Here is a 17,314-nt window from a genome sequence, read left to right as displayed (position 1 = left end):
ATCCCAGGTAACTGAAGCCCAAAATAAAAGCAAATCAGCTGTATCCAGTTATTACTATTCACCCATACAATCTGAATGTCCAAGTTTTCCAAACTAAAATCTCTCATAGTATGCCTATGACTCATAAAGAGTGAGTAAATATCTATTTTTACACCTTTAGGAACACAATTCTGTATTTAAATTAGATTCTATAAGAAAGATAAATTGAACTTAATCATGTTTGTTTATACTACTTTTTCCAAATTGTAAATTCACTGCTAAGTCGAGGACTGTCTGTAACCAGATAAGAATTTCAGCTCGTTATTACAAGAACTTACATGGCTATGATACCAGTGTTGGAATCTCCTGGACTAAAATGGTATAGGTGGATTCAAGACAATGTCATAGCACAGAAAACAGTGACTTTTAGAAACGTCTGATGCCAAAGATGATGAATACCTGTAATATAGCACTTTATTTTTTAGGATACTCTGAAATGCTTTATATCTTAAAATGTTTAAAATCAATATCTCTTTTTACTTTAGAGCTGGTTTACAAAACAGCCTTTAGAGGCTAAAAAACAACAAATGTAAATCCAATTTACCTAAGTATATTAAAATTTTAATAGAAGTAGAGAAGGTCCACCTAATATCTTAGGAACAGAAATTCATAGCTACATAATGGATTGCTGTGAAGTCTGTTCAAAGATTAGTAAATTAAAATTACAGAAAACATTTTAATAGGCTTAAATAAATTTATTTATATTCAAAATCAATGATTTATCTTAAACACATACCTCAAACATAACACACAGTAGGAACTCAATGATCAGTATTTCTTTAATTCATATATGATATAAATGAAAGATTGCTTCACTAGACCAAAAGAAAATATAAATATTACAACCATCTTTATTTAATCCCATTTTGTTTTCTAAAACCCTAAACTTAAGGCAAGGATTAGGAGAGTAGAAGTGTAAGAAAAATAATTTGGCATGATGTTTTCATAGTGTTAACCTGTATTCGCTTAAAATTATAGAAGAAAAGCACTATTAATAACATTGGAATAATCATTATTAGAAAACAAACTTTTTAAATTTCTTTACCTCTCTGAGATTTTCTTGGCTTCTTTGCTTAGGCTGAACGAACAACAATGTTTTCAGCTTTCCAAATTCTTTGCTCTGTAAAACAAAGTGTATTTACATTGAATGCATCTCACTTGTCCCCAAGGATACAACTTCTAAAAATTTGGAAAGCATTTATAGCCTGGGTAACATAGAGTGTTATATTTATGTAATAGTGACTTCTAACTTTGCACGTAAACTTTGTTGAAATAACTTTAAGAAACAGAATTACTTAAAACAACTAAAGCACCAAGCATGGAATTCACTGGTCATGTTATATAGATAGACAAGTTTGATTCTAACAGGACCATTATAGCAAATTGAGAGTTGTTTGCCTGACGAAGTGATATTTCTTGTTATAAGTCATCCCATGAATGTAACTTACTCTCATGTCAGCTCAGCTGATCATATGAGATCATAATCACATTCACCAAACAGACTCCATGAACCTATACAAAAGTATCAAGAGTAACTGTTTCCTTTTTATCTAGGGAATTCAGTTTCAAAACAGTGTTACTGACTGAGGGCTACACTCTGAGGTGAAATACAACTCAGTTTAGTTAAGTTTATTTATCCCAATACAGCGTCTTTCATTAACTTTTTATTCCAGATCTTAGGCATCAACATGAAAAAGCATGACCTCCAGCCAAATCCTGATATCAGTTTACTCTTCATATCCCATAGCCAATGATGAGAAACTGAATATAGATCTAAGATACTCCTAGATGTATTCTGATAGCTTGTTTGTTCTTATTAATAGTAAAAATAACAATTTATTGAGCATTTATTATGTATCAGGCACTGTTTCAAGTACTTTACATCCATTAACTCAAAAAGCAGTTTATATTTTTTGACTTCCTATATAAGGAAGAAACTCTGGCTGTTTAACATGCCTGTCAATGACACAGGGAATACGCTGACTTAATTCTTCTGGTTTGTAGTAGCTATTTTTAAAAAGGAATGAATGGGGCTTCCCTGGTGGCGCAGTGGTTGAGAATCTGCCTGCCAATGCAGGGGACACGGGTTCGAGCCCTGGTCTGGGAAGATCCCACATGCCACGGAGCAAGTAGGCCCGTGAGTCAATTACTGAGCCTGCGCGTCTGGAGCCTGTGCTCCGCAACAAGAGAAGCCGCGATAGTGAGAGGCCCGCGCACCGCGATGAAGAGTGGCCCCCGCTTGCCGCAACTGGAGAAAACCCTCGCACAGAAACGAAGACCCAACACAGCCATGAATGAATGAATGAATGAATGAATGAATGAATAAATAAATAAATAAATAAATAAATAAGGAATGAATGACAGCACTACCACAGTCTACCCAAGCAATATAGCAGAGAAGATGCAACACATAATCCTTAAATCAAGGAACTGTGCTTCACTACATCTCCTGCCTACGCTGGAAACTATACAGCACAGTGTAACGCACTCATATCATGGCTGGCACTGTTCTAATGGGATCTAGTAATATTATTCATCTGTGCTCATGAAAAGTGAATTTTTACCCATAATCTACTCATACAAATGCCAGCAACCAGAAGAAATTACTGATAGGATTAACATATAATAATTTAATTGTGCCAAATTAAAAAAAGAAAACAGAGGCAAGTGAGTTGTTTCATTTGATGTCAATACATTCCCCAAATATATATAAGAATTTAACTCTATTAAGCATAGTAAACTGTAATTTGGGGAATTAACTTTTACTCTGTGATAGAATACATATAAGTTCAAATTACTTTTAATACTGAATATATTAAAATTTAAAACTGGCCTACAAAACACGTATCATTATGAAAAGAGCTAATACATTCACATGCATATAAAGAATGGAGGGAAATACACCAGAATGTCATAATTGATGATCTGTCACCCTGGGTATAGAATTTTTAGTCATTTTTATTTTCTTCTTCATCTTTCTAAAACCCAAATTTCCTACACTTAACCTGTATTACTTTTATTTCAAATTTTATTTTAAAAAATAGCTCAATTTTTTTCTGATTATGAAAATAATATATTTACATTTAAAACTGAAAATCTATTGAAATCCTACCAACCATAGTTATATTTTGACGCATTCTAGAGCTCTGTGTCTCTGTTTCTGTGTGTGTATATGAATATATATTCACATATATACATATCTGCACACTAAAGAAACATACATAATTTTATAAACATAAAATTATACTATTCTGTTTTTTGGCTTGATTTTTTTTTTCTTCAGTGATATACTATTTACTCCTTTCCACATGTACACAGTTACTTTTAATAGCTGCATTGTACTCCATTATGTAATTTATCAATTACCCCTTAGAACCCAGTTTAGACATCACTTAAGCAGCTTTCACTTCCTCCCAAGTCTGGGTTCAGCTCCCCTCAGATGCATTTCAACCACAATCTATACTGTCAACACTGCATCAATGAATGTCTAGTTGACTGTCTTCTTTCCTAAACCATAAGGGACCGTCTATGTCTGATTAAATGTTGTAGCCCCATACCTACTACAGTGCCTAGTAAATAGCTGTTGAAATATAAGTTGTTTCCTTTTTTTAAATAAAAATACAATAATAGAATCAACATTCCTGTACACACAAATTTGTGCACTTGTCCAATTATTCCCACAGCATAAATTTCTAAAACTGGAGTTGCAGAGACAGAGGTATGCACGTTTTGAATTGTAATAAATATTGCCAAATTGCCCTCCAAAATCCTTGTAGATATTTACATTCCCACCATCAATGGATAAAAGTGTCCGTTTCTTTGTATCTTTTAAATACTGAGTATTGTCACCCTTTTTTAAACCTTCAGAGTGATATTATCATTCGTCGCTTTTACAATTAGAAAAAAAAATTAAGACATTACAGGTTTTGCTATTCTTAAAACTAGATAGCTATTAATTAGGATGCAGTTAAAAAATACTAACCAAGTTATATTTAGGATAATTGCTCATGCTGAATAAAAGTTCATTAGCTGAATGGTTCTTTATGTTCAAGTAAAACAGTGCCCATCCTGCTGCTCAACTCTTTTCAAGGTACCTGAAGGAGAGACGATATAAATATACAGAAAATGTATATGATAAGTACTTACTTGATAGAGAAAACGTGCAGGAAAACCAGCTAACGTGGAGATGAACTGACTGGAGTAGAACATACACAGTTTAACGTGCAAGTTAGGATGTGGGGAAAAACTCTTAAGGTATGGACTCAAAAAACAAGATGAAATTGGGAACTTACTGTGGAGGTGTATATGTTGCTCTGACAAATGAAGCTGAAAGATGCTGTCTTGCTGTTCTAGAACTGCATTTCCAAAAGCTTATTGTCACCGTCCACAAGAATGTCTACCAGTACCCCAGACTCAGCGTGTCCAAAAGAAAACTCATATACTTCCTCTCTTCCCCGCAGAACACTTAGTTAATTTTGGATCTAGGCCATGATGTTATATCTAGACTTGTAATGTGCAATACGTAAATATGGCTCATACAAACTGAGATGTGCTGTAAGTACTCACTGGACTTCAAAGACTTAGTATAAAACAGGATGTAAAATATCTCATTATAATTTTTATATAGATGACTTGTTGAAATGATCGTATTTTGGAAATACTGAGTTGCAAATATATTATTAAAAAATAATTTCACCTGTTTGTTCCCTCCCCTTTTTTAAAAAATGTGGCCACTGGAAATTTAAAATTACATGTGTGGCTCACATTATATTATATTTCTATTGGACAGCAATGACCTACACCATTGAGATCTAGACCACTGAGATCAAGGGCTAGATTATGAAGCTAACCATCCGTTGTTGTGCTCTAAGAATTTCAGAAAGGAGCAAAGAAGTGAGAGGAGGAAGGAGCTAGCTGTGAACTGGGTTTGGCTGGTTTTGACTTTGTGGAGTCGAAGAAGGGGATTACCAGGCATGGGAGAAAGGACCATAAAGCAAAGATGAGAAAACTCGGTTTTAAATGCCAGATTTTCTAGAACTATGGCCCTCACTGTGTTATCTCTCTGCTGCTTCTGCCAGAGCCTTCAGCAGTGCCTCAGAACACTCTAATCATGTCTGAGCTGGACTATGAGGTAGCAAGCTTGAGCCAAAGGGTTAAAATGGGAAAGTATGTCTCCTATATCCAGGAGCTGCCAATAAGAGAACCAAGAGGACAACGAACTGGAAGGGCAGAAATCAGCTGTCCAACTCCCCCCCCCCCTCCCATGTCCCACAACCCAGGAGATTCCTTTTCCAGTGTCAGCCTGGGAGTTCTCAGTCTGGGTGGAGAGTTTTGTTTGTATGTTTTTATTTTGGTTGTGCATTTCAAAGATGGTATCACTCCCTCACAGAGCCTCCTTTAACCTGTAACAAAACCCCAGGCTGTCCCAATCCCAAAGTTTGCCTGAACCTCACCAGAATTTGCCACATGCTACGGAATCTGTGCCTTGGATGCCAAAGTTGTCATCAGCGTCCAGCTTTGTATCCATCTCCTTTCCAATAAGCAGATGGCAGCCTGGCCCCAGTTACTTCAACTTCACTCATGTTCTTACCCCGTGGAAATCCCTGCGTGCCTTGTGCTCAGGCATGCCCAACTACTGAACAACTGAAGCTCAGGACCTTTTTCAACCTTATGTTACTAAAACAAAAAGCAGCGGTTGCCTGGAGCCAGAAAGGGGCTGAAGAAACTTTGGGGAGTGATGCATATTTTCACTACTTTGATTGTGGTGATGGTTTATCGGTATACACATATATTATCAAAATATGCACCTCCATAAAGCTGTTATCAATTATACCTCCATAAAGGCTATCAAGTATACCTCCATAAAGCTGTTAAAAACAGTATTAACATGTTTCCTTCTCATAATCAGTTTCATCAATCAAGAAATTAATGAATAAATACTTATCTATCACCTACTCTGGCTATCTCCATCCCTGGTAGAAATAGCGTTTTCTTGGCCAAACGGCATCTAAAAGAAGCCATTCTATTATTTCCTTTACGCAAATAAAGTAGTATTTTAGCAGCATAGCTTCCTTAATGTATTTCATTGTGTTAACCAGAGGAAAAACTCATCTGATATATGTTCGAAACTAGTGAGTTGTCTTTCCACAGAATTATCTCTAGGGAATTAAAAATAAAACTCTGAAAACTTCACAACCCAGTACAGGCATACCTCATTTTATTGTGCATCGCAGACACTGCATTTTGTTTTGCTTTTATAAATTGAAGGCTTGTGGCAACCCTGCATTGAGCAAGTCTATCAGCAAAAAGATCACGACTCACTGAAGGCTCAGATGATGGTTAGCATTTTTTAGCAATAAAGTACTTTTAAATTAAGGTATGTACATTTTTTAGATATAACGTTATTGCACACTTAATAGACAACAGTATAGTGTAAACATAACTCTTACATGCACTGGGAAACAAAAAAAAATTCATGTGAATCACTTCATTGTGATATTCGATTTATTGTGGTGGTCTGGAACCGAACCTTAAGTATACCTGTAGAGCACAGTAGCTGTCTTAGGTTGGGTTTCACAGAAGCCTGAGATGGGGATTCTTGTACTAGTGATTTGAGGTTCTCAGGTGAAAACTATAAGGAAATGGGGCGTGCAAGACAGGGAAAGGGAAGAAGCAAAGCAAAGATGTGGGTGCCGCTGTAGTCCACCCCAGCCTGATCCCACAAGCAGCTGTGGGGCAGGAATGACACTGCCAACCGGTTCCCCCTGGAGCAGGAAGGAGCCCTCCTAGCAATCATCCTTTAGCTACAGACCACACCTGAAAGCCCTGCGGTGTAACCACCTGAGCATGTCCTGGAAAGGCAGCTTCCATCAGCGAGGGCAATTCTTGAGAGAAGGTACAACTGTGAGCTGTTGGCAGCCTATACTCATAGCAGCTGGAGAATGAGGGCACCTACCACCCTGAAAAACACAGTGTTTCCGTTTCCTCGTCTGTAAAATGGGACTAACGACATCAGCTACTTCATATGCTTAGAATCACACATAGCACGTGCTCAATAAATATGTTATTGCTGCTGTTGTGTCTTCAGAGATGCCCACACTGGGCGTCTCACTGCCCAGGTGTAATCCAAACGCCCTACACAGCTGCACACCCAGGAGAAATTTTTGCCCCATCATTACTTAATTAAGGGCAATCTAAAGATTTCATATTTAGGTGACTGCCTAGATAAACATATCCATTTTATCTGACATTTTCCCCAAGTTCAAAATCAAGCAAGGATAACCTTTTCTGTTTCTCTTTAAAGAGTGGGAATGGTGCTATCTCAATATCAGCTGCTTTTTTAAAATATTTATTTATTCATTTATTTTTGGCTGCATTGGGTCTTCATTTCTGGGCGCATGCGGGCTTTCTCTAGTTGTGGTGAGCAGGGTCTACTCTTCTTTGGGGTGCGCGGCTTCTCATTGCGGTGGCTTCTCTTGTTGCGGAGCACGGGCTCTAGGCACGCGGGCTTCAGTAGTTGTGGCACATGGGCTCTAGAGCGCAGGCTCAGTAGTTGTGGCACGTGGGCTCTAGAGCGCAGGCTCAGTAGTTGTGGCATGTGGGCTCTAGAGCGCAGGCTCAGTAGTTGTGGCACGTGGGCTCTAGAGCGCAGGCTCAGTAGTTGTGGCGCACGGGCTTAGTTGCTCCGCGGCACGTGGGATCTTCCCAGACCAGGGCTCCAACCCGTGTCCCCTGCATTGGCAGGCGGATTCTTAACCACTGTGCCACCAGGGAAGTCCCACATCAGCTGCTTTTTACTTCTGTGGGAGATCCTCAATAAATGGTCTTCATCTAGAGTGTGATAGGAAAAACAAAACCAAAAACAAAACCCCTCTCTCACCTATGCTGCGTGACCCCAATCATGAAACCAGTCTTCCTCAAGCAGCAGAGTTCCCACAGGTACACCCCATACTTGGAGCATAACTTAAAGTCCCAGGGGCTAATTCTCTGGTTCCTGCATTCTCCAGAAGCAAATACATAGAAAATTTAGACTCTTCCTCTGGTTCTCTCTCCTAGTTTTGGAAACCAAATTGACATCTCTTACAGCTGACTAAAGAAAGTGGGATGGGTCAGTGGCGACTAGACTCGGTTCCCAGGAGAGGGAAGGAATGCCAGCGAATTCGAGGAGGGGGCGGGCCTCGCTGAGGTGGCTGGTTCGCCTCGGCTTGGCGGCTTTTGGGAATGAGCACACCAAGGGAAGCCCTCGCGGGAGAGGCGGCCCTGGCCGCTGCGGGCAGGCCCCTGGGCGGCTGTTACCTTTTCTTGCACTGGGTCAACCCGCAGACGTGCGCCAGGATCATGGCCGCCCGCCGGAGCCTTCCCCTAGCCCCCGCCGGGCGCGGTCGGGAGGAGTCGGCGGGGCTCGGAAGCCCGGCCATTGGCCACGAGAGAGCCTTCGGCCTCGCCTTCCCCTGGACGCCGTGGGCTCCGCTCCCTACAAGGAGGCGGCGAGGGGCGAGGGGCGGGGTCCGGGGAGGCCACGCAAACCTTCCGCTGCGGCCGGAACGGAAATGGGTGCGTGGTGGTGGGGAAAAGTGAACTTTTATTTTTATATTGAAACTAATGAGGCTAAGCTGTGGAAGTAAATGTAACATATGCATGCGTTCTTAGAATAATACATGACTTTAAAATTAATTTAGCTAAGGGGAGGGAGACCCTCGGGGTAGCGATCTGCAGGGAGGCGTCCTCGGGGGCCAGGTTGAGAAACGCTGTCATCTACCCGGATGGCTCTTTCTGTAAACGAGTTCTTGCCTCTCGATGCGCGCCCTGAGCCCGGATCCAGGAGACGCCCTGTCCCGCGCTGGGCGTGGAGCTTCCCCGCAGCAAGCCCCTCTGCGAAGAGGACCGCAAATCCACCTCCCCACCCCCCGGTCAAACTCGTTTACTGAAACATCGTGAGACCTGCTGCATCTGGGCCTTCTTGGCAAAAACTGTAAGGACGGGGTTTAAACAGCCACAAGGAGAACTTGAGGGAACTTTGCAGTGAAAGCCCTTAAGAGACTGGCTGTAGTGTAGATGGTACTGATGGCTTAAAGGGCCCTAGGAGGTCTTTTACTAGGCCGATTTATGTGATCGCCCGTTTGGGTGGGGCAATTTAACAACAGAATAGCCCCGTTTGCTTTAAGTTTCCTGGGAAACGAAGTTAAATACACTTTGGTTGTTTTCAAGTACTTACAGTTTCGTCAAACACCTGCCATGTAACAGGTTCCTTCCATTACAAAGGCCTCAAAACGGAATTATGCCAGTAATATATGGACTCTCTCTACAGCAATGTTCAGTTGGGAGAAAATACAAATGTAGAAGAAGGTTGCCTTTTTATGTTTTCTTGGAGAGAAAAAATAACAAGTTTACGTTGTCTTTTCAGAGACTCTCAAGAGTGGAGGGGTCCTAGGAGAGAAACAGTGCATTGAAATTAACCTACAGTTCTCCTGCTGTGTCTTTCTTCTGTGTTTCTCCTTTGCTACTCACACAAAACACTTCACCTCTGGTCACCAAGTATATGGAGGTTTTTCCCACACCAAGCAATTCCCTACCGCACCAGCTGGGTACCCTACAATTTAACTCAAATCTAACACTATCTACCTGGAGACAGTGTCAGATCCCAGGGGTTAAGGGCTCAGTCCTACAAGACTGCTCCCACCTTACTTCAGATGCCAATCCCAAGTAGCAGGTCCCCAGGTTACCCACAACTTCGGTCTGATTTCCCACCACCCCCTTCCCCTTTGATTTGATTATTTGTTAGAATAGCTTACAGAACTCAGGGAAAAACTTACTGATGTTTACCAGTTTGTTAAAGGATAAGTAAGGGATACAGATGAACAGCCAGATGAAAACATACATAGTCTGAGAGGGTGCCGCCGCAGAAACCCCCATCCCCGTGGAGCTGGGGTACATCACCCCTCCAAAGGTGAATGTATTCATTGGGCTGGAAGCTCTCCAAAGGGTACCACTGGGATTACGGAGGCTTCCTCATGTAGGCACGATCAATTATTAACTCCATTTCCATCCCCTCTGCCCTCTCTGGAGAAATGGGGAGCAGGCCTGAAAATTTCAAGCTTCTAAGTATGGCGTGGTCTCTCTGGTGACCAGCCCCCATCTAGGAGCCATCTAGGAGCCCACTCGGAGTCACTGCAATAGAACAAAAGATGCTTCTAGTGCTCTTGCCACTTGAGAATTTACAAAGGTTTGGGGAGCACTGTGTCAGGAACCAGGGACATAGACCAATATATATTTTTTCTATTATCTCACACACAGACTCTAGACTGTACCATATTTGATGCATCTGATACACTAAATATTACATTGCATTTATTGAGGAATTTCTACTATGCTTTATCATTTCCAATAGTGAAGAATTAAATATTTAATTTGTAGTTTTGTGTTGCCTCAGATCAGTTGCTGAACATGTTAGAAACAATGTTTTATCTGTCAGAAGTCTATTTCAATAAACTTTTTCACCTACTTCATTTTGTCCCTGATAGAAATATAAATTTTTATTCTCTTTTGCCATAACAGTTGTTATGTTATTTAGAATGTACGATGTTGTTACGTGTATATGAAATACATAGCTCTTAAAAGTGCTTTATATTTTTATTAACTTTCAACAAGAAATTTCATTGTTAGAATGTGGGGAAATTGTGGTTATACAAATGACAGATATTTTGCAAATACTCTAAGCTCTACAAATGTTTAATGGTAACAATTTCTTTGGCACACTATAGCCTTTATTAGTTGGTTTCCATTCTCATATTTTACAAGCCAATATCCTATATACATATATGCTACTGGCACCTTTAATGTGAAGTTGATCTGTATTATTATTTTCCCAAAACAGCTGTGGAGAAGTTTCATTCCATCTAAAAATAAATGTTGAGACCCAATGATGTATTTAAGAAACAATACAAATCCTCTCCACAAAACTGTATTTTTTTTCCACTTTTCATTACAATGAAAGAACATGAAGATTGAAGTTATCAGTTTCCTTTCCTGTAACAGTATGAGTGTCCAAGGATACAGAGTTATTTCATTCCACCGCCAAAGAAGTGGATTTTCTTTTGCCCAGATTCCTCAACTGTAGGAACTTTCTGATGCCCATTATCCTCAACTGTAAAATGAGAGAACTGAATTATCTAAACTTCTTTCCAGCTCTATAATTTTATTATTTTTAATATTGTATGTTCTACAGAATGCCCAGAACAACCAACAGTAACATTTTCTAAAGATCATAAATATTAGAGGAAGGAATCAATAAGCAAGTATAGTACATTGGGCAACTTTTTCCTTACCGTGCAACCATACCCGTTTTGAAAAGTTGTATAATTCCACTACTCCTTCAATTTTGTGCATTTTTAGTAATTACCAGTACCTAGAAAAATTGGAAATCTGATAATATAATACATATTTTTTAAATCCCATGTTGGTATTTCCTTTTTATAAAGAATCTTGCCTGAAACAGTAAATGTATGAAAACCACTGTGGCTTGTATAATTCAATTTAATGTTTTAAAAAACCCATATACACCATCAAGATTTTTTTAAATGGGAGAGGATACGGGGATCAGTACAAGGATACCCAAATCTCTTAAGATTGAACCTGATTCTGAACCTGATGTAGATAATGGTTATGAACATAGGTCTATCCAGTTAGCTCTAAACATACACTGAATTTTTGTGCAAAATCAGTTCTAATGAATCAGATCACTCTCCTAGATAATGTAATAGACTTTTTTCCTGAGGCTGATCCCTGTCTCAGTGAATGGCACCACTCTGTCCACTTGTTCAAGAAAGAGATCTGAGAATCATTCTCAACTTCTCCCCCATTCCAGCCCCTCACAAATCCATTCTCCCCGAAGTTACCAGAATGGTCTTTATAAAATGCAGATTTTTACATGTGTCCCTCTCTTGCTAAAAACCCTTAAGTGGTTCCCTACTGGCCTGAGGATAAACTCCTAACCCCCTCAGTAGACTTTCAAGGCTCTTTATAGTTGCCTCCCTCCCACCCCCCGACCCTCGCCTTCCTCTTTACCCTCTCCCCTTTTTGCCAAGCCCACCTCTCCATCTTCTGCCATGGCCCTGCTCAGTTACTCTGATTTCCCCCAAGTACAGGAATGTCTCTTGGCCCACTCAGCCTGAAATGCTCTTTGGCCCTTTCTTCCCTGGCTAGCTCCTACTGTCCCATCAGGTCTCTGATTAGATGACTTCCTCCAAGTAGTCTCCCAGGTTCCCCTCGCACCGGCCCTCATAACACCACACTGTAACCCTACCACAGCCCTTATCACACAGTACTGTAATCACCATTTTCCTCCAGTTCCACTAAGCTACTAAACCGTGCCCTGAAGGAAGCTACATGTGGAAAGAGTCTGAGCTTTCAAATCAGAGAGACCGGTTCCTGCAGGCATAAGTTGTGTGCGCTTCAGCAAGTTTTGTAATCAGCCTGGGTCTCAGTTTCCTATCTGTAAAGAAAGAGGACCATTATAAAGATTAATGAGACAACGTGTAAAGTATTTGCACACAGCTGGGCACTTAGTAGATGCTGAATAAATAGTAGTTACAAATGGTAACATTTCTGCCCCCCAAATCTCCTCCATAGACTGGACTGCTCTCAAGAGAGTGAACACCCTCTTATCACTACCAAGTAGAGAGAGATGAAAGAGAAAACTGATTTTTCTGACCCCCTCCAAAAGATCCTCATTAGTTATATACACGTAAAGGAGGTTATCTGACTGGTCTTTCATGCCTCAGTTTCTTTATCAACAAATACAACATCTTGAAATGATACATCCCCTTGCTTATTATTTGTTGAAAGGAATATGATTTTCCTTTGGCCACACTGCACAGCTTGCAGGATCTTAGTTCCCTGACCAGGGATTGAACCCAGGCCACCTCAGTGAAAGCTCCATGTCCTAACCACTGGACCACCAGGGAATTTCCCCCAAAAGAAATGTGATTTTAAAACATTAAAATATTGAAACTAGGGACTTCCCTGGTGGCTCAGTGTTTAAGAATCCACCTGCCAATGCAGGGGACATGGGTTCGAGCCCTGGTCTGGGGAGATCCCACATGCCGCAGAGTAACTAAGCCCGTGTGCCACAACTACTGAGCCTGCGCTCTAGAGCCCACGAGCCACAACTACTGAGCCCGTGAGCCACAACTACTGAGCCTGAGTGCCACAACTACTGAAGCCCATGTGCCCTAGAGCCCGTGCTCCACAACAAGAGAAGCCACTGCAATGAGAAGCCCGCACACCACAGAGAAGAGCAGCCCCCACTCGCCACAACTAGAGAAAGCCTGCGTGCAGCAACGGAGACCCAATGAAGCCAAAATAAATTAATTAATTAATTAATCAAAGACCAAAAAAATATATATATATTGAAACTAATTGGAAGCTAAAAGACCATAAATAATGTAAAACAGTAAACCCTCACTTTTAGTCATGACCCGTAACATTTTCCTCTCTGTATTCTTTTTACCAGAAAAGACAAGTTGTAAAACAGGTTGCTGGGAATTTCACCACACTTTCTGTCCCCATCTACTATGACAGTAGTGGAACTAAGCAAGTGAGCGGCTAGCAGAGGAAGCCCTAGTAGTCAGGAAAAGCTATATTCTGGGCAACACAGCCGTGCATAATTGAGATTAAGTTTTTTACAATTTATCATCAATCTTAGACTCACAGGCTATTAGAACTAAAAAACACATTAGCATTCTGGAAAAAAAAGAGAAGACTGAACACATATATATTTCATTTCCTTCCCTCCAAATTCTTCAAAAATGACAGTAAAAAGATTGTGTTAAAACACACAAGCTAAAAAGAATGAGAGAGGAAGCATAGCAACAAAATGTTGTAAGCTGGAAAATAGTGAATGAGTGGTAATTGACTCAGATAGCTGACTTAGATTTAAATCCTAAACCTGCAGAGGAAAAGCTAAGAAGCAAACCAGTTCCACTACAGAATCCCAGGAAGGTCTGGGGTTGGCAGCACCAAGTACCTCTGAAATAGGGCCAATATAGGCCTACTGAGGGATTGAGTTAATTTCTGTTTAAGAAGCAATTAGACCCTCAGATCACTGTCTCTCACTCCATGCAGCAGATCAAATGTCTCTCTACCACCCCATCCAAATACTGGAAGTTTACTCTCTGGAGATAGAAAACAGTTTCTGGACATTTGGCCCAGTTGAGAGTACTGAACCCAGAAGTATTAGCAGAATATTTATATAGTGAACATTGAGAAGACCCTACACCGATGCCTCCTCAATGTCTTTTCTTGATGAGCTCCAGAATGAAGGGAGCCAGGGCTATATCTTCGAAGCAGGAAATTGGAAAATATTTCTCTAGAGAACATGAGTAGTCCAAAATAATATCTATAGATATGACAAAATTTTCTGGCCAAATCACCCTTCAGTGAATCCTATCATCAACAAGCCCAGAGCTTCCAATAAGCTCAGAGCCCTTAAATATGAGCAGATGGCCAAAGATCACCAGATATCTGAAGGAAAGTCGGTAGCACAAAAGACAAAAACTAAAACAAAGGAATGGGTGGTGGGGGTTTGGCGGAGCCAACTTAGAAAAAAGGAGACCATATAGGCAAAATAATGCCTTAAATAAATGTAATTAAAGTGCCCAAAGAGGAAAAGCTATTTTACCCATAGAAAAAGAAAAAGACACTGGACTTCAAGACTTACTATAAAGTTACAGTAATCAAGACAGTAAGATATAGGTGAAAGAATAAACAAATAGATCACTGGATCAGAATAGAGAGCCCAGAAATAGACCCCCATAAATATAGTCAACTGATCTCTGACAAAGAAGTAAAGATGGTATAATGGAGCAAAATTTGTCTCTTCAACAAATGGTGCTGGAACAACTAGACATCCAGATGCAAAAAAAAAAAAAAAAAAAAGAATCTAGGCACAGACCTTACACCCTTCACAAAAATTAACTCAAAATGGATCATAACTTAAATGTAAAACACAAAACTATAAACTAGTAGAGGATAACATAGGAGAAAACCTAAATGACCTTGGATTCAACGATGCCCTTTTAGATATGACACCAAAGACATGACCCATGAAAAAAAGAATTGATAAGCTGGACTTCATTAAAGTTAAAAACTTCTGTTCTGTGTATGACAATATCAAGAGAATGAGAAGACAAGCCACAGAATGGGAGAAAATATTTGCAAAAGACACATCTGATAAAGGACTGTTATGCAAAATATACAAAAACTCTTAAAGTTCAACAATAAGAAAAAAACAACTCAATTAAAAAATGGACCAAAGACCTTAACAGACACCTCACTGAAGAAGATATATAGGTGACCTATAAGTGTATGAAAAGATACTCTACATCATATGTCATCAAGGAATTGCAAATAAACAACAATGAGATACTATTACGCATCTATTATTGTGGTCAAAATCTAGAACACTGACAACACCAATTACGAACAAGAATGTGGAACAACAGGAACTCTCATATACTGCTGGTGGGAATGCAAAATGGTACAGCCACTTTGGAAGACAGTTTGGCTTCTTACAAAACTAAACATATTCATATTCATTACAAACCATATAATCCAGCAATAATGCTGCTTAGTATTTACCCAAAGGACTTGAAAACTTATGCCCACACAATAACCTGCATAAGGTGTTTATAGCAGCTTTACTCATAAGTTAAAACTTGGAAGCAACTGCAATATCCTTCCGTAGGTGAATAGATAAACGAATTGTGGTACATCCAGAGAATGCAATATTATTCAGTGGGAGAGGACTGGGGTTGGCTGCACGAACACAGCCTGAAGGGGGCTAGTGTGCCACAGCTAGCCGGGAGGGAGTTCGGGAAAAGGTCTGGAGCTGCCGAAGAGGCAAGAGACTTTTTCTTGCCTCTTTGTTTCCTGGTGCGCGAGGAGAGGGGATTAAGAACGCGCTTAAAGGAGCTCCAGAGATGGGTGCCAGCCGCGGCTATCAGCACGGACCCCAGAGACGGGCATGAGATGCTAAGGCTGCTGCTGCAGCCACCAAGAAGCCTGTGTGCAAGCACAGGTCACTCTACACACCTCCCCTCCTGGGAGCCGGTGGAGCCCGCCACTGCCAGGGTCCCGTGATCCAGGGACAACTTCCCTGGGAGAACACACGGCGTGCCTCAGGCTGCTGCAACATCACGCTGGCCTCTGCCGCCGCAGGCTCGCCCCACATCCATACCCTTCCCTCCCCACCACCTGAGTGAGCCAGACCCACCGAATCGGCTGACCCTTTAACCCCGTTCTGTCTGAGTGAAGAACAGGCGCCCTCAGGCGACCTACATGCAGAGGCGGGTCCAAATCCAAAGCTGAACCCCGGGAACTGTGCAAACAAAGAAGAGAAAGGGAAATCTCTCCCAGCAGCCTCAGGAGCAGTGGATTAAAGCTCCACAATCAACTTGATGTACCTACATCTGTGGAATATCTGAACAGACAACGAATCATTCCAAATTGAGGAGGTGGACTTTGGGAGCAAGGATATATATATTTTTTCCCTTTTCCTCTTTTTGTGAGTGTGTATGTGTGTACCTCTGTGTGTGATTTTGTCTGTATAACTTTGCTTTTACCATTAGTCCTAAGGTTCTGTCTGTCCATTTTTTTTCTTTTTCTTTTTTTTAGTATAGTTTTTAGCACTTGTTATCATTGGTGGATTTGTTTTTTGGTTTGGTTGCTTTCTTCTTTCTGTCTTTCTTTTTCTTTTTATTACTTAAAAAATTTTTTTTAATAATTATTTATTTTAATTATTTCATTCTATTTTATTTTATTTTATTTTATTTTATCTTCTTCTTTCTTTCTTTCTTTCTTTCTCCCTTTTATTCTGAGCCGTGTGGATAACAGGCTCTTGGGGCTCCGGCCAGGAGTCAGGGCTGTGCCTCTGAGGTGGGAGACCCAAGTTCAGGACATTCGTCCACCAGAGACCTCCTAGCTCCAGGTAATATCAAATGGTGAAAATCTCCCAGAGATCTCCACCTCAACGCCAAGACCCAGATCCACTCAATGACCAGCAAGCTACAGTGCTGGACACCCTATGCCAAACAGCTAGCAAGACAGGAACACAACCCCATCCATTAGCAGAGAGGCTGCCTAAAATCATAATAAGGTCACAGACACCCCAAAACACACCACCAGACGTGAACCTGCCCACCAGAAAGACAAGATCCATCCTCATCCACCAGAACACAGGCACTCTTCTACCAGGAAGCCTACACAACCCACTGAACCA

At 40.7% G+C, this 17,314-nt stretch overlaps 1 protein-coding gene across 4 annotated transcripts in view; it reads right to left on the bottom strand.

The window, feature by feature from the left end:
- The window catches only part of NMU (neuromedin U), a 187,831-nt gene extending 179,325 nt beyond the window's left edge, over window positions 1-8,506 (bottom strand). For 2 of the 4 annotated variants that reach the window (XM_059924094.1, XM_059924092.1), the window contains exons 1-3: window positions 8,335-8,506; window positions 4,022-4,133; window positions 1,085-1,159 (exon numbers count right to left, since the gene is read on the bottom strand). The gene's annotated coding sequence lies outside the window, so the exon portion shown is untranslated. Of the gene's footprint in view, window positions 1-1,084; window positions 1,160-4,021; window positions 4,134-4,185; window positions 4,214-8,334 lie in introns of those variants that run through there. The other 2 variants (XM_059924093.1, XM_059924095.1) reach the window with 2 other exon arrangements.
- Window positions 8,507-17,314: the final 8,808 nt, after the last annotated feature.

Source organism: Balaenoptera ricei, chromosome 5 (assembly GCF_028023285.1).
Source record: "Balaenoptera ricei isolate mBalRic1 chromosome 5, mBalRic1.hap2, whole genome shotgun sequence".
Taxonomy (NCBI): domain Eukaryota; kingdom Metazoa; phylum Chordata; class Mammalia; order Artiodactyla; family Balaenopteridae; genus Balaenoptera; species Balaenoptera ricei.
The sequence above is the reverse complement of the archived record's forward strand: the minus strand, read 5'-3'. Positions and strand labels throughout refer to the sequence as shown.